The 24,211-nt window shown below is 38.1% G+C and overlaps 1 long non-coding RNA gene across 5 annotated transcripts in view; it reads left to right on the top strand.

Moving 5' to 3' along the window:
- LOC124214942 (uncharacterized) overlaps window positions 1-24,211 on the top strand; it is a 159,708-nt gene that overhangs the window by 112,376 nt on the left and 23,121 nt on the right. The window lies entirely within an intron of this gene.

Here is a 24,211-nt window from a genome sequence, read left to right as displayed (position 1 = left end):
ATCGGTCGCTTTCTTGCTTTTGAGCTTGCAAATTTGTCGATAATTTTATCGGTCTTTGCCATATCAACAAGTTCTGCGTTCGCAGATAAAAAGGCGAGACCAGAGAGACGGCTCTGACCCATCGTATTCCGTAAATAAGTTTTTACTCTTTTCAACGTCGAAAATGAACGTTCCCCGGTAGCGTTACTCAAGAAAATAGTATGATTTTCAACCGAGGTCCGTGCACGACCACCGTCGTCTTCGTACTAAGCTAGGGGATAGAAATTTTAACGTTTATCGTCGCTTCATGCGATATAAGTAAATATATTATACCTATCAAGTATAGCGCATATTCCGAGCAGCCTTATAATGCAAGTTTGAAAATTCGTGGCATGCTCTGACATCTCTCATTAAATAGACCGGATAGCGTCGGCTTCTAGCTATTGGACTTTCTCCAAGCAATAGTAAATTTCCTTTCAGCTGTTCAGGAGCTGTTAATGACGCTAAATTATAATAATCGTCTATATCCCCCTCAACTTTGCAGCGTGCATAGTATTGATCAAGTGGCTCGTTCATCTCACGGTCACTAACTCTCAATCCATCCTGCTGGTTGCAGATTAGTTGTGTCTTCTGCCCATCTGGCGAAAAGACAATTGGATCGGTAAAATACTTGCCTGCCTTCTTATTCAAGTAGTTGAACTTCGCCCTCAAGTCACTGATGCCGTCTTGCAGGTCTACGACGTCATAGTTTGGCGGTATCATATCATTGGGATTCTGCAATACCGGATTTTCCGGTTGCCCGTGCCATACCGTTCCCGGAATCGGGTTGTGCTGGTAGAAGGCCCTGCGTTGTTGCATGGGCGTATCTTCACGCGCTAACGCCTCTACGGTGTTTCGTAGGTTAGATAAAACTACCTGCTCACTCTGTGGCACAAACCTGCCATCATGGTAGTTGTCGCGTGCGAGCTTTGGCACGTATGTTGAATCATAGACGTTTATTTTGCCGATCGCATTTACGATCGTGCTGATCTGGTCTGGTAACACAACCACTGCTTTTGCGGCTTGTAGCCACTCTTCGTTAAATGTGTTGTGTTTATAGTCGTCCTCATTATTTTGTATGGACGAGATGCCGCGCTGAACAAACTGTATCTCGGCTTCTAGTACTGCCAATGATACTCGGTACAGTTGATAGATTGATCCACGGATAGGAATGTTGTTGAATTCAAAAATCAATTTTATATACATAAAAATGATGCAAAGTTGACCCGTATACCTTTTAATACACCTTTTGGATATTTTTTAAAACAAGGAATTCACGTAGTTTGTCCGTTTTTCTTGAAATATTTTCTTTTATTAAGGACTGATTGGCTTCTTTTCTGTTTTTCAAAATAATCAGGCCCCTAAGTCGTCCGTCTTTTTATCGCCAACAGTTGAATTATAACTTTGAGCAACAATTTTACCTATAATATTACCATATCATAAGGCTTATTTCAAAGTGTACTATTCTTAACTCAAATACGATATAGGCTTCTGGATGCCCCGCCGAACCCGTCATAACCCGTCGAATCGACATTTGCGAATTTGAGAATTTTAGCCACCGGCAATGTTGAAGTCACGAATATTTTTTAAATGAATTTTCGTCATCGTGATCTAAACGTTCTGCAAAATATTATACCGGTCACTTAATACGTAAAGGGGACTTATATGATTAGAGTAAAATTGCATTGAAAAGTAATTTTTGATTTGATCAACAAATTTAGAAAATTAATTTCGAAGAACTATCAATTTTTTCAAAACACATTCGATCACAAAACGCAAGTGTGCAACTATTGAAAAAATTTTATCATTATTTCAATGTAAAAAAGGTATCTGCGTGTAAGATTTTGAATAATTGCCACCACTCGTAAAAATACGTAATAAAATAAATGTTCTGCTGACTCCAGTCGCATTTTTTTGGCTATTGGCGCTGTTGATTCGTTTCTCGGGATCTCTTGCTGACCTTTGATCTTAAATAACTTTTGAAATAATAGATTCATCATAAAATGATAACGGACCTTTTTTGAAGAGCGTCCATTTCTCTATAAAAATATGTAGTGGTCTTATCAGCACGCTAATGCGTTGACGAGTTATAAAGTTTCAAAGATAAAAAAAAAAAAAAAAATTCCCATGTTATTGAAATGGGAAATAAACAATCACGATGAGGCACCTCTAAATATTAATATTTATTATTATTCTCATCCTTTGAAACAATATTTGCGACTTGTATTTCGCAAAAAAAAAATATTAAATTTTTTTGATACAGTATATTGCACACGTTGTATAAACCAAGCATACAACTTTTGGAAGTACGTTACGGTCAAATGAATTCTATTGTACCTTTGGATGTTGATATTTCTATAGTCTCGACACTTGTGTATCAGTGTATTCGGTAGATCTGTTTAATGCCTCGTATCTTCGGTCACCCTTCGACGACAGGAATAAACGATACCTGTTCATGTGTGATACTTATCAACACCACTTACCTTGGATTTAACGGATTTCTCGCGCCTCGGAGATGAGAAGTTCGCGACGCAAGACTGTCGTGTTATTTCGAATTTCTTAGGATGATGAAAAAAGGGAGAAAAATACACTGCTTGTGGAATAATGAATACCATTTTAAAAATATTTATCGGTTGGTGAATTTGGATATTTTTTTTTTCACAGCAAAATGTTTGGTTAATTTGAAATTTTCTTGATAGGCATATTGCCTCGTTAGCACTTGACATTAAAGTTACCTTCTAATATATCAATCAATCTCTTTTTCTCTTTCATACAGTTATTAAAAACAAAGAAATCATCAACGTACAAATGTTCTCTTCTTTGTTTTTACAAACACAAAATTCATATTTTGATTGAACGTAACCTATGCTTAATCTTTCGATTCCATACTCGACCAGCTTATTTCGACCCGTATAAATTTTTCTTGCGCAAACAAATTTTATAAGAATTTTGATGATTCATCAAGCTCACCATTTGGAAACGGCGTCGACACGTCCAAAAGTTCCATGGTCGTTTCAATTTGATTACCAATTGCGAATAATAGTCCTATTGTTGAGTGTCTCACGACTCGTGCAAACGTCTCGTTAAAATCGATATCGTATTTTTGGCTGTAGCCACAGGCAACCAGTCGAGCTTCGTACCGTTGAAAAACCCCAGAGGCGTTTTTCTTAATTTTATATACACATTTACACCTAGCAACATTATGTTTTTGTCGGCTATCAACTAAGCTCCAAAAATGACTGTCTTATAGCGGCTTATATTCTGTAATCATTGCATTATCATATCTGTAGACATAGTCGACTTTGGAAGCTGAAACTTTGCAGCTTCCTTTCACCCTGTAATCAGCCTTATCGTAAATACGACAATCATTTTTACCGAATAAAATAATTAAGGAGTTACGTGAGTCTTGAACTTTGGAAAAATCCATTTTTTCTATCGTTTTTTTCTAAATCTAATAAAAGAATTATTTCGATCGAACTTAAAGTACATGAAAGAACGATGTAATTATCTGAGGATTAAGCAAAACCTTCATTTTCCCCCAGCTTTTGAAACATCAATACATTTCGCGTTGGAATTCGCATTTTGGCTGATATGTAGTTGCAAAATATTATATTGATTCCAACGCTTGCGTGAAATTTAAATATTTATCAGAAAATTAATTCGTATCGGTTTCCAAATCCATCGATTTGACGAGTCGTAGTTTCAAAACATACGTCTCGTCATATTTTTCTTCCGCCAAGTATTCGACCGAGTGTACCGAACATTTGAAACACGGCTTACCGACGAATTTTGCCGATTCGAATCACCGATCGCCAAATCTTCGCGCACGAGGATCGAGAGCCTCAGTTTTCTGTGAGCTGTCCCAGAGCGCGGATGCTTTCAGTGTAAACAAGCCGATTCCACCGGTTCGCGAAGTTGCAAGTATGATAAATCTGTTCGTATCACTACGTTTGCCGTTTAAACTCGCGTTTGGATGATAAAATATCTTATCGTCAAATTCAAGTGTTGCTGCCGATTTTTCAACCCTGCAACAAGTGGTTTCCTGTCGATGAATCGCCATTTTGGACATCGTGTAGCCAGCTTCGTGGTCACCATATTGGTTCGATATTATTCATTTATTATCCTTATCTCAATAATTTGGGTTTCGCATAATGTCAAAATCTACGCAATAAGAGAAATTACGTGATTTAGACAAGTTTATATTTCGTCTATACAATTGTAGTCTGAATTGTGTAAATATTATTTCCGTCTGTACACATTCCAGTTCCAATAGGCGACCGCTTAAGCAATTGAAGTTTTGCTCACAATCTACTGAACTCTTTTTTTAGAGTTAAATGAACTTTTCTTAATTCTATTGAATTGTCGGTTCGCCACTCGAATCTGATTTATTCGTTTTAACGCATTTGAGTTGATTGCATAGCTGAATCCTTGATTATGAGTTGCCTAAACAAGAGTAGGTTTGCGGATCAAGTTTCACTCGTGAAAAATTAAAAATCTTTTGAATTTGAATGAAATATACTCTCTTCGCCAATAACCACGAAGAATTAATTGCTCTCAGTATTTCGTGTGCTTCCTGAAATTATACTAATTTGAGTCTGGAAAATATTTTTGACACGTTATTCGCGGTTTAATAATTATAAACCAGTTTGAATTTATCGGAAAATATCAACATCCAAATTTTGGAAGTACGTTACGGTCAAATAAATTCTATTGTACCTTTGGGTGTTGATATTTCTGTAATCTCGACACTCGTGTATCAGTGTATTCGGTAAATCTGTTTAATGCCTCGTATCTTCGGTCACCCTTCGACAACAGGAATAAACGATACCTGTTCATGTGTGATACTTACCAACACCACTTACCGTGGGTTTAACGAGTTTCACACGCCTCGGAGATGAGAAGTTCGCGACGCAAGATTTATCATAAAATGATAACAGGCTTTTTCTGAAGAGCGTTCATTTCTCTAGGAAAATATGTAGTGGTCTTATCAGCACGCTAATGCGTTGACGAGTTATAGTTTCAAAGACAAAAAAAAAAAATTCCCATGATATTGAAATGGGAAATAAACAATCACGATGAGGCACCTCTGAATATTAATATTTATTATTATTCTCGTCCTTTGAAACAATATTTGCGACTCGTATTTCGAAAAAAAAATATTAGATTTTTTTGATACAGTATATTGTACACGTTGTATAAACTAAGCATACAACTTTTGGAAGTACGTTACGGTCAAATGAATTCTATTGTACCTTTGGGTGTTGATATTTCTATAGTCTCGACACTTGTGTATCAGTGTATTCGGTAGATCTGTTTAATGCCTCATATCTTCGGTCACCCTTCCACGACAGGAATAAACGATACCTGTCCATGTGTGATACTTATCAACACCACTTACCGTGGGTTTAACGGATTTCTCGCGCCTCGGAGATGAGAAGTTCGCGACGCAAGACTATCGTGTTATTTCGAATTTCTTAGGATCATGAAAAAAGGGAGAAAAATACACTGCTTGTGGAATAATGAATACCATTTTAAAAATATTTATCGGTTGGTGAATTTAGATATTTTTTTTTCTCAGCAAAATGTTTGGTTAATTTGAAATTTTCTTGACAGGCATATTGCCTCGTTCTTAAACGTATGTAATATACATTAATAGTAATATATATTAATGTAATATACATTCGATCGAGTGAAACTCGTTGCTGCCAGTCGTGGTCCGGCAGAGATTGTGGAGCGTTGTTTCGCCCTGCATGGAATAAATTAATGACATTGTATTAACGTAGCTGGTGAAATTCAGTAAATTTTAAATGAAATTGTAGTAGACGAATTCGAATATGTTGCAATATCCCCATACGAAAAGGTGTTGTCGAGAAGCGACAGTTTCACGGAAGGACTTTTTTTTTGTAACCTCATAGAAGGACAGGGTGTCGGAAAACGTTATTTTACATTGAGCTATTTACACGTGGTAGATTCCAACTATATCTAAAAACCGGTGTCACTCGTTGGGCATAGAATAGTTTTAATTTGAATTTGGTTATCGAATACCCGTAAAATTGATTCATACTGAATTATTAGATGAGGTTTGAATTTCGTGACCGTGTTTCTTGTATGATTAAATTCTCGTTGGTATTAACAGTCAATAATGACAAAATACAATTCATGTAATGATGCTTTTATTTACGAATGAATTTATTAGAGTGAGGGATAATATGGCATGCGAGTGGACAATAAGAATATAATGAAAGAACGTTTGCAGGATTACCGGGTACTGGGGCTGATTATAGGTCAGGCATAAATCTGGACGTGGTTGTAGTCTTGTCAGAATGATGAATTTCGTCGATGAATTCTTCCGAGGTCAGTGTGGGAGGGGACCGTGGTTCGACGAAGGCATCAACTTTCGACAGGCTTTGCGGTTCTTCTGATAACTCGTGAAAATCAACTGGCGTGACGAAAGATGAGCCAGTAGCCAGGAATGGTCGGTACGGCAAGAGGTAAATCGGCCGATAAATCGAAATTGCGTTCGTTTTGGAAAAGGTCAGCAGGAGCCGGCAGTGGGACTACTGTGTTTGTTTGAAGTTCCGGGACCGTGTCACTTGCGTTCATCTTCGGATGTTTTCGTCTTTGAGTACGGATTCCATCGTCTACAGGTGGCGTCAATAGTCGTTTGCGATGTGACCTGTCCAACAGTTTCATCAGGGAAAACGCTCCTGCTTCAAATGGATTGAGATAAGGCACCACGGGATAGTTTCTGGATTTAGGTGATTTTTCGCAATCGGCATGAAGCGTCAACTTGACTCTGCAAACGCATAGCATTACGCACAGATTTGCTCGCTCGTCCAGTAGCTTACCAGGAGCACCAATCCACGACTGGGTATGAGGTGTGAGAATTTTTTCGAAGAGATCATCTGGATTTTGGAGCCTTCTAACCTTTTCGTTAGTTTGCAAAATCGTGTTTTGTATTCCGGGATTCTACGTTTGCTTTTTTTGCGTCGGCATGTTGAATCTGGCAGGTTGAATTGTGCTTTTTCGGCCCTAATTTTGAACCCTTGCGTATCACAGACCGCATCTGATTCCCGAAATTATCACCATTTGATTGAACTACCGCATGTTTGTTCATCAGATGTTTTGGGGCTCTCAAAAGCAACGCTTCATGTCACTGAGCATCGAGGGCGATGGGATGTATAACCTTATAAAATTGACTGCATGAAAATATTGTATGTAATGATGTGTGTAACGTGTACGCTTCAAAATGCATTTATTACACAGGACAACATGAATTTTGACTTTAATGAGAGGGTAATTTTGATAGATTTATCGACAGTTGGATGAAAAAAATATTTAGGCCCTGAAAAAGTTTGCTTTTCTATCCAGGAGAACGGTTGAAGAATATTCTAGAAAATCCATAGTTAAAATTTTTATTTATTGATAACTCGAAACAAATATATTTTTATCAAGTTTTACTATCATATCAAATTACAAAATGGTGGAAAAAAGTTTTAAAGCGAACCTTATTACTTTTTTTTTTCATGTTCATAAGTACTTTTTTCCACTAAACCCCAAATGTCACCCATCATATTTTCGATTTATTGGCCCTGATAACGTTGTTCGAAGTTCATAATATCTTGATGAAAACGCTCTCCTTGTTTTTCTGAGCACGCCTCCATGTTGTTTTCAAATTTATCTAAATGAGCATGCAGCATATGTACTTTTAGAGACATTCTGCAACCCATGGTTATAAAGTTTATTAACATATTTTCAACTAGAACTTGGTAATTTTCATCTTTGTTATTCCCTAAAAATCCAGAGACTACTACTTTAAAACTATTCCAAACTTTTTTTTTTGGCGGTATTTTTAAATGTACCAGAACTAATTAATATTTCTACGATAACTGAAAAGAATGTATCATTATCAAAACTACTACAAAAGCAAACTTTATATGGAATATGGGTAATTTTCCTTTATTTTGTAGCCTAATGAAAAGAAACATCATAAAATAAATTTTAGGAAACGGATGAAAATTTTTTATGTAGAGTTGTGTTATCTACTCAATTCTATATGCATATATGTATATATTATTGCATTTATATTAATGCATTTAATATATATTATTCTGTATATTTCTAGCCTGTCACGGTAGTATAGTTCTGTTACTCCCTTATCTTTACAATTTCAAAGTTCAGAAGCGTTCACACGAGAACAATTGGTTATTATTACAGTAGTTTTGTTTATTGGACATAATGAAACTAGTTATGAGAATGTGTCAACTATTAGGAGTGTCTATTGAAACCGTCCTGTTAATGAGGGCAAAGGACCGTAAATATCTTGTGCAATAAATTCATTTTTGTCACGTGGGATGTAACTAGAGCTTTGTGAGCCCATACATATATTTTGAGGTTTGACCCATTGAAATGGGCCACATGAGCTTATGTATTGACGAATTGCTCCTGACATCCGGGCCAAATATGGAATCTGTCCGCTAAATTGATGCATATTTGTTTACCAGCGTGTCTCATTGTTTCATGAATATATTAGATGATATTTGATACCATTTCGAAAGGTATAACGATTCTCCAGGTTGAGTTTATACGGGTTCGTTGGAATACTATATCTCGAAGCAGGCAGTAACGATCGTTCTCAAAAGATGGGTCGCCCTCCAATTTGTTGGTTACTTTTCTTATACAGAGATATTGTCTTTGAAGGTGTGAAGTTTCTTTTAATGATTTTGTTAAATAACCGTGGATAGGTAGTTCGTTATTGCATGTTTATTGATTAGAATAATACATAGTGCGACTGCTTCTTTCTTATTACCCTTTTTTTTTACAACCTGTGTGTTGTGCTCCTTCTCTTGAGTTTAGTGCAGCTGGTTTGCCATCGGTGGCGGCACCATACAGAGATAAAATACAAATTTATACCAGCATTCAACAGATTTGATAAATGACCGTTTCTCTTCTACTTTCCCTACAGCTATGTATACATAATTCTTCTTCATGTTTTCTACCACGATTGTGGTTGACCAGGGAAGGTTATTAGCATCATTCGTCGGTGTAGAGATGGGCTCCGCAAAACGGTGAGGTGGAGGAAGGTTGCGCCATTGGCGGATGATTTGGTACTATTTTCCGACGTAACTACTGCGGGGTATGGGCTGGGTGGATACCCGAAGGACGTTGTTAGTACTTGTTAGGTTCCGGGGCTTCGTTTTCCTTGGTTCTCGTTGGGTCCTCGTCAGCGGGAGTCGGAACCAGGGATAATAAAACCACCCACTCGGAGAGTCGAAGGTGGATCGCGGGCGGTAGTCGATGGTCTTATCTCGGGTGGATAGGCGGGTATCCGGTAGATCCATCCCTCGTGGCCAGTACTGCCGAGTTACCCTGGTAGCGGATTTCCTGGCCCAGCATAACGCTTCTCTCTGAGGTGGCGTCAACGAAAGGACTTCAGGAGCTGGTAGCCCCGGACAGGTGAATGAAGACGTGGTACTGAAGCGAGGAACACGATAAGGAATATAAAAGGAAAGAGGGGGATAGAAAGAGAGAGCTGAGATAGATAGAGGGGACAAGTAGGTATATTTTATTATACAGCAAGAAAACAGGTGGATAGTGGGTGTGGAAAACAAGACTGATTCCTTGCTTTAATAGCGTTTTCTTTATTGAAGGATTCAACGGCGTCGGTCGGTTTGCAGTCCATGTATCGTTAAATTCGATTTAATTATATCGATCACCCAGGTACTTCGTATCCAACCCATCTTTCTGCGTAGCAGTCGTCGTGTTTTGGAATAGAACGGCACCCTTGTATAATACTTTTGCCATCCGCGACGGCAGGCATATGTTGAACGTCTGGTCGACATCTATGACTACCCGTCAACCAAATCATATCTGCACTTTCCCGATACTCGTGACTTCATAATTTTTGAAAATCATTAATTCTGACAGCTTTCTGGTGGCTAAAAATTCTTCCAACTTGCCAATTTCGTTGGATTTAAATGAAATCCATTTTTCATACAGTTTTTTAACTCTTTGATTTTATTCTTTATTGACAGTTCCAACGTTCCAACTTTGTATTACTTCGTTGAGCGGAGATTTTTGATGAATAGCTTTTTCGGATCTTAGATATCTTCTAAGAATACGTCAATTCGCTCTTGTAGTTCGACTAGTTGCAAAGTTCTCTTTATCAGAGGAGAATCGATGTGAGGCTCATTTTCTGAACTAAATTTTCAAGTTTTATGGTCGTCTTTCTCCCATCATGCATACGTTACAATCATTTAATACACATAAATTCGTTTATCATCGAAGGAGATGTGGATCCACAATCGGCCGCTGGATGTCATGTCTCAAATTGTCAAACGATCTGTTTGTTTTCTGATAGTTCAGCATCGATGTAGGTGTGATCCACAGAAGCTTTAACGTCTTGCCGATTGACAAGGGCCTCTCAACGTTGCGTAGCAACTTGTCTGACGATTCCGAGAAATGTTGACTTCCTAAATTCTGAGAATTTTTCGTTGCCAGCCTCACAATGTTTGATTCCCTTCGCTGATCACCAGAGTGCTGGAAGAAGCTTCTCGATGATGAATCTCAGCGCCGTGCCTTGACAAATTATCGCCCTGGGCAGTATGAAACAAATGCGCCCCCTTTCGCCCCAGCGCTGAATAAGTGCCCGTTAAGCCCAATCTAATAGAATATGGTACCATCAATAATCGTTCACCCGATTTGTTTAATACGATCATAATTTAATTTTATTGATCGATTGCACAGTACAGAGAAGCTAGATCAAGTTGTAGCGCTAATTATAAATTAGCTATTTTCCTAAATTCATCAATTACTTCTTGATATTCCAAAGCCTTAGCTAAATGATTTTTCACAGATAGTATAGCTAAGCCTGTCAATCTTTCCTGTCGCATCGTTGATCTCCAGTAAGTTTTTATGAATTTCAGTTTACTAAAGCCTCTTTTGCAAGATGCAGTAATAATTAGTATCGTCAAGAAAATGCGGTAAACTATCTCTATATTAGGATAGACTGGGGTCAGCGAAGAATCCCTGATGCTATTAGGCAATTGTAATGGCATCTTTTTTTTTCAATTTGGAAAAACTGATGCCGCTATGAATTTAAAACTTTCTACCTCGCTAACAAACTCCGCGGGTTCTGTGTCTTTAGCATGCAATAGGCCCAAGTCCATGGCGTGTTTCTTTAGATTCTTTTTCTGGCGAAAAGTTCGTAAGTTTTTGAATGATAAATTCATCTAATGCGGTAAAAAACATCAGAAAACTGGCATCGATCAGTAGAAAATTGCAAAAAAATCACTCCTTCGAATTTTCTCCAAACAGACATTCAATTTTCAACATTTGAGTGAGCCGGCTGAATTATTTTCATACTACAAAAGGGAGAATTCGGGATAGAATGAGTAATCGGTTGCTTTGAATAAAAACACGCTATTTGCGTGGACAAACCAACAACGAACAATAGCTTGCTGAGGTATAAAAACCCGCATGGAGTGTAGAAATAAGCTTGAGCAAGCTAACCGAAGATACTGAATTTATTCAACAAATCACATAAAACCCAAGTACATGAAATGGTGAACAAAGTGCTGCAAGGCGATGTCCGAATCTCTAACTTATGTGAAACTATTTAATGAGAGAATGATCATTCGCCTGACTAAAAAAACTAAGGGAGCTGTCTTATCTGTCAGAAGGAACGGCCCTCTCAATATTGGAGCAATACTTGGCAATTGGAGGGGACAACCCTCGCAATACTGTGGCAATGCACGGTGTGCGGATCCCGGGTGGCAAAAACCCAACTAGCTACAGGTCTCCAACGTCTCAGGGACGCCCTGTAAACGACTTCGGACAGCACGCAGCAGATACGGTGTCGCAATAACCGGTACCTCCACCAGACAACCCAATGATGTCTCACTCACAATGAATTACAGGCACGCAGTAATAAAATACCACAGCACAATAACTATATGTATACGTAGTGACACAGCCGAATAATGGAATTTGGGAATTATAACAGACCAAGAAATTACCCAGACTTAGGGCTGCTTATTATTATGTCTGTCCTGAATCGAGATCGAGTCTCCCGAACGCTTGATCGTGAGCCACCCTCCCCTACACAAATTGCTATAAACAGCCGCATGTTGCCCTGAGTCCATGCAAGGAGCCCACCAAGGCCTTCCCCGGAAGGTGCCAACTCAGGCCATTTCCTCATTGTGGCGTATGCGCGAGCGCTAGGTGAGCTTCCCACTCGGGACTGGGTTTTGTTAATCTCAAATTATTTAATAATTATCTATACATACCAAGAAGGAAGGAAAGTTTCACCCAACCCGTCGTTGTCAGTTGCAGGCCCCTCTGGCTTTTTCGAATATGCTGGTCGAACCATGTGGCCTCCCATGCTACCAACTCGAGTACGAGAAAAGGCGTTTATAAGACTCAAAAATAAGAAATGAAAGTGAAATGCAATGAATGATTCAAAGTTCCAACGAAATCGAAACGGGTCGGGTTCAAACGTGCTTGATTTGGCTTAGAAGGTCCCATATATAACAGGATTGCTGGTGATTCGAATTATCGTTTGATTCTTGAGACGCCCAGAATCAGGTCAGTTTGTAGTATGCGCATGACCGAACCACATTCGTTTGAATTATTCCAAAATATATCAGTGCATTCCAAGCACTTTTGTGCATGCGCGTATGGTACTACTCGTACGTTAATTCTTTTTGGACAAGAGGAATTTTAAAGGATCTTCTTGAAATTGGGGGCAAATTGAACATTACCAAGAGAATTGCGCACGATAAAGCTTACTCTGTTACAATTAATCAAGACTATATCCGAGCTGCAAGACAGAAATGTGGTCATTGATTCGACGAGTCATAAGTTCAAATTTAAAGATATAATATTTTGCAGTCGATTCGATTAAACCACTACCATTAAGCCACTGGTGAAGATCGGTGGTCGGCAGGATAAGCTCGTTCCGGCTGATAAAGTATTTTATTTTCACCATATTTTGACCATTTTTCATGTTTTCGAATTTGCTTGAGAAAATACTATTCGCCAGTTTGTAAGGTTGCCTCCAATAGCTTGATTGCTAGACGCTTAACATTCACGAAAAAATTGCTGAAATCGAGGTGCTGCAGATTAGTGATGACACCGGTTCAGAGCCGTCGTCCCATTGAGCGCGATGTTTATCACCCGCAGGAGTGTTGACCCCTGGAATTTTTCCACCGATCATCGCAGGAACGTGACTGTGTGTTGAATCCGATGCTTTTCACTTATCGTTATGGCGCACGGAAAAAGTGTAAAAAAAGATATGCTGCGAATCCGAAAGCAAATTTATTTAAATAAATCGCTCTGGTGTAGTTCATAGTTTTAGGTTTGAACCAAGGCAAAATAGGTACATCAGGACTTCTTTGACATGTATAGCGATGAAATAAATGAATATAATTAGAAAATTTAGGAAAGAAGTTCGTGACCAGGAGGTAGATTGAAGATGAAGTTTGTCGAAATTCCGGTCAGGAAGAAGAAAGTTTAATACTTTGAAAGACGTGAGAATAAAAATCGACGTTTCGGCCGGGCCCTGCCGACCATCCTCAGGAATAATTTCTATAATAATTAACAAAACAGGATGCTTCAACACAACAATTCTGAATTGAGAGCATGGAAATATGTTTAAACGAATATTTGTTGTTGTACAAAAACGGTGAAAAATTAAACAGTTGCAAGAAACTGTCTGAGTGACAGTTTTAGGTCACGTCTTTCAAAGTATTAAACTTTCTTCTTCCTGACCGGAATTTCGACAAACTTCATCTTCATAATTAGAAAAGTCAAAATTTAGAAGTTCATTGAAGATACTCCCAAGTGGTGCAGAACCACTTCTGACCTTCATAAAAACTGTGAACAGAGCATTGATCTGGGAAACGTGAAACGTTTCATTGACAACAAAGGTACTGGTGAGAAGATTCAAACCCGTACTCATCATGTAGGAATGAACATAGGTTCGGCAAATGTTTTAAGTTTTAAGAAGCAATAAATAATATTGCTGTTTAAAACCTGAAGCGGAATCCAGCTTCATAAAAACGAAACGTCACTCAAAAAGTGTATATTTTCCAGTCCAACGTTGATTTAATGGTCGGTAGTTCTGTTGCGCTTTTTGCCCAGAGACAGTTTGCACGTCAAATCGCAGGCTCCTGTCATCGCGTCGATGGAGTCTTTGGATGATTGACCAGCCATTACTTAATATTCTTGATACTTTACTATTACACTTTGTAAACTTCTTGAGAGGGTGATGAGTTCGTATAGAGTGCGCTGGCTTTATACAGACGTTGATATGTGGTGAAAATGGAGATGCTATTTAATGTTTCAACGGCACTTTCTGAAAATCTTATTAGCGGTATTGTTCTGGAAATCGTCTCCCCCTCAGGAGTTCAAGAGACGATAAAGTTTCCAAGCCCAACCTCGAAGAAATTTTGCGAACTTAACGATGCGTGTTATTGATCGGAATGGAGACGTCATTAGCTTTCAATGTGAAACATTATTCATTTAATAGAAAAACTTAGTCCCTTGATATACGGTTTACTGTCGGGATAATGTATCACGGGGTGTGTGCCGCGATTGGATGGTATGCATAAAGTAAGCGAAACCTAATTGCTAACAGCTTATATTTAAAAGTGAATATTAGTTTCCAATTTTATGATATGTCGCAATGAACGAGTCGCCGCATCGATTTGTATTGCGTAAAAAGTTTTCATTGCCAAAAATTCGAGAGTCACGGTGAGAAGACTATTTTGCATTGTGAATATTTTACCTAATAATTAAAAAATGGTTTTTCCACAAAGATCTTGCATGAAAAGCTTTTTGAAACTTGTGAAAACTTTTGAATAGTTTTTTTCAAATTCAATCTTAGATTTATGATGAGAAGTTAGAATTGTGTGTAGTATGACAATTCAATGAAATAAGACTGCTTCGACAATCGATAAAATCTGATTGATATGTATCTTATTTACTTTACAAATGCTGTCTCCAACAATATAGTGTGACAAAGAAATATGGATGTTGGGCACCAATTGCTTTCTGCATAATAGTAATTAAAAACGAAGCGGAAATATCTAAGCGGCGAGCGACAAGATCCTTCTCAAGAAAAAAATTAAGGTGTGTGTTCAAAGAATTAACGGGATAAGAGGAATACATACCATGGATTCGAATAAGAATTTTGTATGTTTGAAAGTTAGCACTATTTTAACTGTATTTGAGATTGATGGGTCCTTAGGATAATTCCACTTCCACTGGCGGATAGCTGGCGTGAGGAAGGATGAGCCAGTAGCCAGGAATGGTCGGTACAGCAGAAGGTAAACCGGTCGATAAATCAAAATTGCGTTCGTTTTGGAAAAGGTCAGCAGGAGCCGGCAGTGGGACTACTGTGTTTGTTTGAAGTTCCGGGACCGTGTCACTTGCGTTCATCTTCGGATGTTTTCGTCTTTGAGTACGGATTGCATCGTCGTCAGGTGGCGTCAATAGTCATTTGCGATGTGACCTGTCCAGCAGTTTCGTCAGGGACAACGTTTCTACATAAAGTGGACTAGCATGAGGCGCCACGTGGTAGGTCTGGATCACGGTGTTATAGACAGGTCTGGGCACTCCAAGCCCCTTCCTATATAACACAGCATGACCGTCTTCAAGCCTGTGTTTCTCAATTTGTGCACGAAAGGCCGGAGCGCTGCAATCTCTGAGACCGGTGTATGCGGACTAACTAGGCCTCTCCCTCACTAGCGCTAGCGGCGAAAATTCACACCATCGGCTTCATTTTCGATCACGGTTTTACAGCCGGAGTGCCGAGACCTGTCTATAAGACCGTCGTTTGGATTCAGGTGGATCATCTCAATGGCGTTAAGCGTCATTTTGCCCCTGTGCACCCGCATCGGATGGATAGTTTTGCTCGCTCGTTCAACAGCTTACCAGGAGTGCCGACCCACGACTGCATCCGAAGTGTGAGAGCTTTCTCGACGATATCGTCTGAATTTCGGAATCATCTAACCTTTTCGTTAGTTTAAAAATCCGCTATTGGCATTCCCGGATTCTATTTTTGCATTTTTTGCGTCGACATGTTGAATCTGGCTCCAGTTATCGTTGATTGTGGTATGGGAACTGTGCTTTTTCGACACAAATTTTGATCCGCTCCGTATCACAAGTCGCGTTCGATCCTCGAAATTATCACTATTTGATTGGGCTACGGCATGTTTGTTCTTCAGATGTTCTGGGGCTCTCGAAAGCAACGCTTCGTGTTGTCGAGCATCGAAAGCGATGCGATATATAACCTTATTGAATTGGAATGTGCATGAGAATACTATATAAAATAATGTGTGCTCGAAAATGAGTTTATTTTTTACCTAATTATATATGTATACATTTTTTTTTTTTTCACCACTGGCCTTGAAAATTTGATCCGCTGCTGCACGCTCCCTAGGTCTCGCATTATTCGTTCGGATAAGTTGCTTTGTGGATGATGAATTGGCAAGTACAAAATGTCAATATCATTTTCTCCAGCAAATTTGCGGTATTTACCGGCAGTGGATTGGGTCCCGTAATCACATAATATGCGTTTAATTTTCCAACGCGATTGAAATTTAATTAATACAATTCGTTGCAGCAGCTTTTACCATTGGATGTAATGAAACAAGTTTTGAGAATGCGTCAACTGTTAAGGTATGTATTGAACCGCTCCTGTTGATGAGGGCAAAAGGCCGTAAATATCTTATGCAATAAGTTCATTTTTGTCACGTGAGATGTAACTAGAGCTTCGTGAGCCCATACATATATTTTGAAGTTTGACCCATTGACATGGGCCACATGAGCTTATGTATTGACGAATTGCTCTTTGATATCCGGGCCACATATAGAATCTGTCCGCTAAATTGATGCATTTTTGTGTACCAGCGTGTCCCGTTGTCTCATGAATATAGGTATTGGATTATATTTGATACCATTTCGAAAGGTACAACAATTCTCCAGGTTGAGTTTATACGGGTTCGTTGGAATAATATATCTCGAAGCAGGCAGTAATGATTGTTCTCGAAAGACGGGTTGTTCTCAAATTGTTTGATTATCTCTTTTTAGCATACTGCTACCATCTGTAGTTCATTAATGACAATTTCTATCGAAACCAAAAAACAAATTTCTATTAAAAACAAAAGTCTCTCAGTTTTTCGGCAGTTGAGTTAGTATCATTGCAGTCAACCGACTATATAAAAGAATACATGACTTTGGGTGGATATTGTCGGATAACATGGTAATTAATTTCAAATTACGACACGTGGCTGTCAGTTCGTGATGCTCTATGTATCCGGTCATAAAAATACTCCGTAAATGTAACCCCGGTATTTCTCTCCGATCGTCTATTTGTCCACTCGGCTATCTTTTGCAAATTCTTCATAGGATGTGATTTTACTTTTATTCGCGTTGAACCAAAGTTTAGCGTTTCCTTCGAAAATTGTACGACTATTTTTTAACTCGACAAACCGTGATTCTCCGAACATAGCTCATTTTTAAACCAGTCGTTTAATTCGTCTAAGAATTTTAAAGGGAAGCTGTTGTTATTATTTCTGAAAGTAGGCATTCTTTTGCGATACGTTTCATAACGGCTGATAATTGGTTTTCATTTGTAGGACATAGGTGTGTGATTTTGGTTTTTTCTTCTGCCTGATGTATATAATTTCCTATCCTAACGTCGTGTCACTTTTGTGTCGTGTGGCACATATGTGGGCATTTGGAAAAAATATGTTTTTGCTACATCGATTTGACTGTAATTTGGTAAACGATCGTTTTTAAGATCACTGAATTATAGGATGAATTTATATCGTTTGTTTTTTCAACACAAAAGTGGCACCCGAGTCTTATTGTAACCTGATTGCTAAGGGGTTAAGTGACCTCCAATCATACCAATATTTCCTTTTTGATATCAGTACAACGAATTTAATCACCTGATAACTTTTCAAAAATACGAAAATAAGTTCCACAAGTTAATTTTTTTTTTTTTTTTTCGGTCTAACGATTTTTGAATGTCTACCACACTTATTTTCTAACTGTGGAAACCAATCAGAATGCGTTTTTTTATGAAGTTTCAAGCATTAGTAATTAGTACAGCAAATCAGTTAGTCCTTCGGTTATTCTGCCACTGTTTCTTTAAATTCAAAGAGCTAATCTGTTTGTACTTCGGTGATCCAGGCTTTGTCTGCATAACCTTTTTGCACATAGGCAGCGTTTGCGATGCGATAGTACTCAAACCTACCCTATTCTGTAAAAATTATTTATTTCTGAGCAGTTCAGGGTTATCTAGTGTAACAGTTTGAATACGCCCACCAAACTCAAAGACAACTTAGTTAGTAGGTAAACCTACAGGTGAAGACTTGACCTTGTCGGTTACTTTGACGGTTTTCGATTTGACAATCACTCACCCCCATTCTTTTGACGACGACTGAACGATCGAAACCTATTTAATTCGTAAATCTACAACTGTCCTTAGATTTTTATATTTGCGGTCAGAAAACCAAATAATACCAAGTTTACGAACAAACGCTGGTGGGATAGAACGAGTGTATAACTGAGAATTATATCTGAAGTGATACGGTGTCTACGAAAATAAAAAGAGGAAATGGTGGCCGGAGCGAGGCAAAAATCCTAAATGGGCTGTTTATGATAAGTTTTACAGTTATACGTGTCATTTATACAGTTTTTATCGTTATAAATATTATTTATCAGTTTTATAGTTATACATTTTCTTTATATATTTTTTTTATAGTAATCCATTTTCTTTATACAGTTTTTTTATAGTTATACACCTTATTAATACACTGAATATAGAAATCTACATGCCGGTATTTTAAACGATTTTTAAAGTGCTCGTTTTAACATATGATTTGTCAAAAAAAAAAAAAAAATAATAAGATAACGTAAATTTTTTTTCATTAACGAAAGTATCTCATGTTCAATTTCAATCTGTTACAATAAATAGAAATAAGAGAATTCCGTCACACTAGGTCCCCCTATCTGTCTGCTTTGAGTCTCCTCTTTATTCAAGTATACATGTAGCGATATTTTCAAAATAGACTAGAATCATAAGTGAATAGAGTATCATTAGACCAGAAAGAAATAGGGTTTAGATTTCATAAATCGCAGGAATATAATTCATATATATCAAATCACATTCGATATTAAAGGAAATTGAGAATTTAATTATATTATCTTTTAACTTACAAGAGTCCTGAGTTCTGTAATATTAAATACTCCACAATTTTGTAACTGTATCTGTATTTTTTTGATGAAATGAAGGGAGATTATATATAAACTGCAAAGGTTGTTACCTTCAACCCAGTTGTATCGATGAAAATGAGAATGAGAAATTTGACTTAGGCCCAGGAACGTAATTCCAAACTCTGTTAGATTCTTCTTTGCTCCCCGATTAAAATATTCAGTGCTGTTCGCAATTGGCGCCCAACCATAAAAGAAAAACAGTACCGCAAATGACACGTAAGCTTCGTTGAATTATTTTTTGGAATTTTTCCCGTGAACAGATGAAAGTTGCATCCTACCGCTTCACTACATCACACTTCTGGTGGAGCATTGAAGTAGGAAAAAAGACTCGTCCAAATCCGTTTCCCGTTTAATACGGTCTATCTCAAGGGGAAACGAACAGACTTTTTTGAGCATATATCAGTACAAGTCATTTGGTTCCAAACAACAATGCATATTATTATTATAATTATGCAGGCCTGGCGACAGAAATGTTGAAGCCCGTTACTCTGATTAACATGCGGGCCTTAATACGTTGATTTTTCTTTCGACAAACTTGAACATTAATATCTTTGAGTCCAAATACGCAATTTCAAGACTTGGCGAGTCAATGCGATGTATTACACAGTACAGCTATAGCTACAGTTACAAAAATATTACTTGGTAGTTCTTGACATTGCGTATCTGGATTGGAAAATATTATTACTTAATATTTTTCAAAAGAAAAATTCATCCCGAAAAAAGAAGACTACCGCGTGTTTTATGACATCATTTGAGAAAATGATGAAAAATTCGTCAAAAAATTCAAGGACTCAAAACTGTATGATTGCGTAAAAAAAAAAAATAACTTGTTATGGTTGTAATCGGATTTTTCGACCTGAAATATATCTAAAACTCATGCTTTCAAAAGTCAATATTCACCTGCGACACCAGAAACGTTGAACTATTTTGTATTAAGTGGTCAAGGGGTTACATCTACCTAGGACGACGTGAACTAGGATTATATTTGAGAATTTTTTTAGTTATCTAAACTGAATTTTCCTGAGTAACCATTATATATACCTCGACGTATGACATTTCGTCTACATTATGTGAAAAGTTGGTTGAAAAATTTCAAACAGTGAAAAAGCGACTGGCGTTTTCCTCGGACGTGATTTTCTTGATAAAATTTGTTGGATCAGACGTGCCTCAGCCACTTCGATTTTTTTTTTTTTTTCTTCTTCGAAGCTGTTTTTTTTCCACGTCGGGATGAGCAGTCAGCTAGCAAGGCTCGTTGACTTCAAATTCCTTACGAAATATGTCCATTCGCATCTTCTGCATTTCTTCTCTGCTTCGCAATTCCCTTGTTGAGCAGTTTCTTGTGACCTTTTGTTCTTTTTCTTTTTTTTTAGCTATCGATCTCACTTGTTTCGCACGTCTCTTCTTTGTTTATATAATCTCCTAGATACTCAATATTTTCGAACTCGTCGAACGGCGTCAGGTCGTTCTGTTACACATAAAATAGTTTTGTGTTCCTCATTTCTAGGTTTGGTATATTTTTTACATTTTATTTATACTACATGTACCCTCATGTCCTGATATTCGTTATCAAAATCATTGATTTTGTTATTTTCTACAGTATAAATGTGATTGAAAAATGTTTTAACAATGTTTGAATAGAATAAGATATTTCAGTATTCAAATTCGATAACAGAATACACCGCTTTCAAGCCCGGAAGAAAAAAAGAAATTTCACTTATTTCCATTTTATTACGAGCATATTTTTTCAGATATTCTGTCTGATATCCTCGTATTTGGTTCTCAATGCGTGTTTAGTGCGACGGGTTATGGAACATGAATTTCATGATTCCGTGACAATGTCCCGTGCTTTGTTTTCTGTTCGCCACGTTGTAGCATCCGTTTTCTTACATTTTAATAATGACCTTGTTTTCAGAAATTATTGAGACAAGATTACTTATCTTGTCCGCCGAAAAAGTGGCGCTTTCCCTTTACCGGTCATCCATTTACAGTAAAATAAAGAAATAATTTCACATTCTACCCATGTCCACGTATTTAAAAAAATATTACTTTTACCGTTAATCGTGAAAGAAATACTTTTCATCTGTATGTGGAAGGACAAAAAAAAAAACTTACCTTTACGCGTTCACTGGATACAGAAAAGCAGGAAATACAACACAGTCGAATAATAAAGGAATTGAAGTAGCAGTTTACAGAAACAAGATATTCACAGATATATTCAGGATATATATACCAAAAGAGAGATGACAAAGAAAGCACTTAGTTTCTAGGTTGCGATATATGTGGCAGATAAGAAATAGCGAGAAAAGATGGAAAAGAAAACAGATAATCTTAACGTATTAGGAAAGAGGATAGGAAAAATATATTAAAACGCAATATATTACAAGCTAGAGAGACTACGGACAAATTACGTAACAGCTGTATCAGAGGAGATAAATAATAAGAAAGGTGTTATTCGATACGGCGCAAGACTCCGATCAGCCCAGTCAATAGGTAGTTTGAAAGTGGTGTTTGGTGCAAAAAATAAGGAACACGGGATACTTTCAGGACTGTTAGAGGGGTGTCTCCTGAGTATAAATCTAGATAGTTGACTTCTTATCGCTATCAGGATCGCCGCTATCTTGGAAATTTAATAATGTATAAAAAAGGTCTCTACACATTTTGTCGTAAGGTCGACGGTTCGCGAGATATAGAGCGAAAAGCCTTTTCCAAGATGGCGGCGATCCTGATAGTGATAAGAGGTCAAGTATCTAAATTTATACTCAGGAGACACCCCCCACCAGTCCTGAAAGTATTCCATGTTCCTTATTTTTTGCACCTCAAAACTACCTATTGACTGGGCTGCATATCATAGAACGACGTGTGACACCCGCGAAACTTTTATGGTAATGAAGCTGGTCAAAGAAGTTCGATAATAAAGCGACTAATAATCAAATTAGGAAAGATAGAGAAATATAGAGACAAGATAAAGACATGATGAAGAGAAAACGTGGAAACAAGATAATAATCAAAGATAATCGTAAGAGTTTGTAAGCTAACTATCGATTATTTATTACAAAGAACAACAGGTAAGAAAATTCAAGTGAAGCGAGGCAAAAAAATATTTGCTAATCAAGCGTAAGCGAAACGATACTAGAGCGCTACTATTCAACGGTACTAGATAATCAGATAATTGAAGCAAAGCATGATGAAGCTGAAACTGACAGAAAATAACAGAAATTTTTGCAAAGAAAAGTATTCTCTTTGAACAAGGCCGTTTATTTTCTTGATTGACTTTTTGAATTAACGAGTCAAAATTCGTATGCAATTACTATAGGTCTTGGCATTCGAAATAGCGATCAAGAATTTTTTATAACTTTTCAAAGATCATGTTTCACAATCGCAAATTATTTCCAATTTCCAGGGTCAGTGTTAAATATGTTTCCAAATTTACAAGCGAAAATTCGTATGCGACAACATTTCCGAACATCAAGTAGGTCTTGGCATGCGAATTAGCAATTTTTACCAATTTTGCAATTGCCATCCCCCGAATTAGTGATTTATTTCCAAGTTCGGGGGTCAGTTCTGATTTCGTTTCCAAATCTACAAGTTAAAATTTGCATGCAACGATGTTCCAGAGAAGTCACAGTGCACCTTTGCGCATGCGTTTTGCTTCTAGCGCCTCAAGGTACGAGTGTCAGCGGTGCTCAGTCGCGTGCTGCGCGTAGCCGCTAGCTCTGACCGCTAGTTTCAGTTTCATAGTTACTTGCGGTATTAGAAAAGAGAACAGAACATAAGGTACGAGACACGTAGCTCACGCAGAGCATACTGCGAGAAAAATAAGAAATGAGAAAAGATATAGTAAAGATATAATAATACAAGTAAATTCGTGGGTTCATAGAATAAACAAAAGAAAACCACACTTACGAAATAGTAGAAAAGTCGTAGAAACAGAAATTAGGTTGTAAACTCGGTAGGCTGAACGTAGAGTTTGCCGCGTCGACAGATGATCCTGACAATCTCGTGTCATTTTCGGCGTGCTGCTGTCACTCGATTCGCGTTCTTTGTTGCTCTGCGCTGATTGGGCCAGCAGATCACGTGAGACAACTTCGCTCGTCTTCTCCACATGCGTGGTCTTATATTGAATTATCGATCCATCGCGTAATATTTGGAGAGGTTAGGGTCAGCCGCTTCGCGCTAGGTGTGAGAGGGAAAAGTGTACCCCCCTCACGGTATTGCGATTTGGATGCATGAGAAGGTCATGCAGGTAAAACGATGACAATAATTCTACTCAGGGTGCGACTGTATTATTGAAAAGGTACAGATCCTGTTCTGACTCCTTGCCGTGCTGGAACTATCCGTACTAACTATATCTTCTTCGGTGTAGATGTATATTGGTGGAGGACAACTATTGGAACATCTTGGTGGCGATGATTCTGACACGGTGTTTCCATCCACAAGTCGGACGTGGCCCACTACTTGCTAACTCTGGGCTTGTTTTCGCGCAGCAACCCTTTGTCAAAATGTGTGTAACAAGCAGACACGTTCTTTTCGATAGTCAACGGAACAGTAGACGGTATGGTAGGCTTAACTCTAGGTTGGAAGTGGCGTCGATGGGTGGACGGCACCATCGGCGACACATCCTAGCGGCAGTTCCGGTATTTCCATGGTTCGACTCCTGGCCCATAAGTCTAGACAATGGGAGCTCTGGGTCTTGTATCGTTTCCAAATCTACAAGTTAAAATTTGCATGCAACGATGTTCCAGAGAAGTCACAGTGCACCTTTGCGCATGCGTTTTGCTTCTAGCGCCTCAAGGTACGAGTGTCAGCGGTGCTCAGTCGCGTGCTGCGCGTAGCCGCTAGCTCTGACCGCTAGTTTCAGCTTCATAGTTACTTGCGGTATTAGAAAAGAGAACAGAACATAAAGTAC

The sequence above is a fragment of the Neodiprion pinetum genome, chromosome 3 (assembly GCF_021155775.2).
Source record: "Neodiprion pinetum isolate iyNeoPine1 chromosome 3, iyNeoPine1.2, whole genome shotgun sequence".
In the NCBI taxonomy this organism is placed as follows: domain Eukaryota; kingdom Metazoa; phylum Arthropoda; class Insecta; order Hymenoptera; family Diprionidae; genus Neodiprion; species Neodiprion pinetum.
The sequence above is the reverse complement of the archived record's forward strand: the minus strand, read 5'-3'. Positions and strand labels throughout refer to the sequence as shown.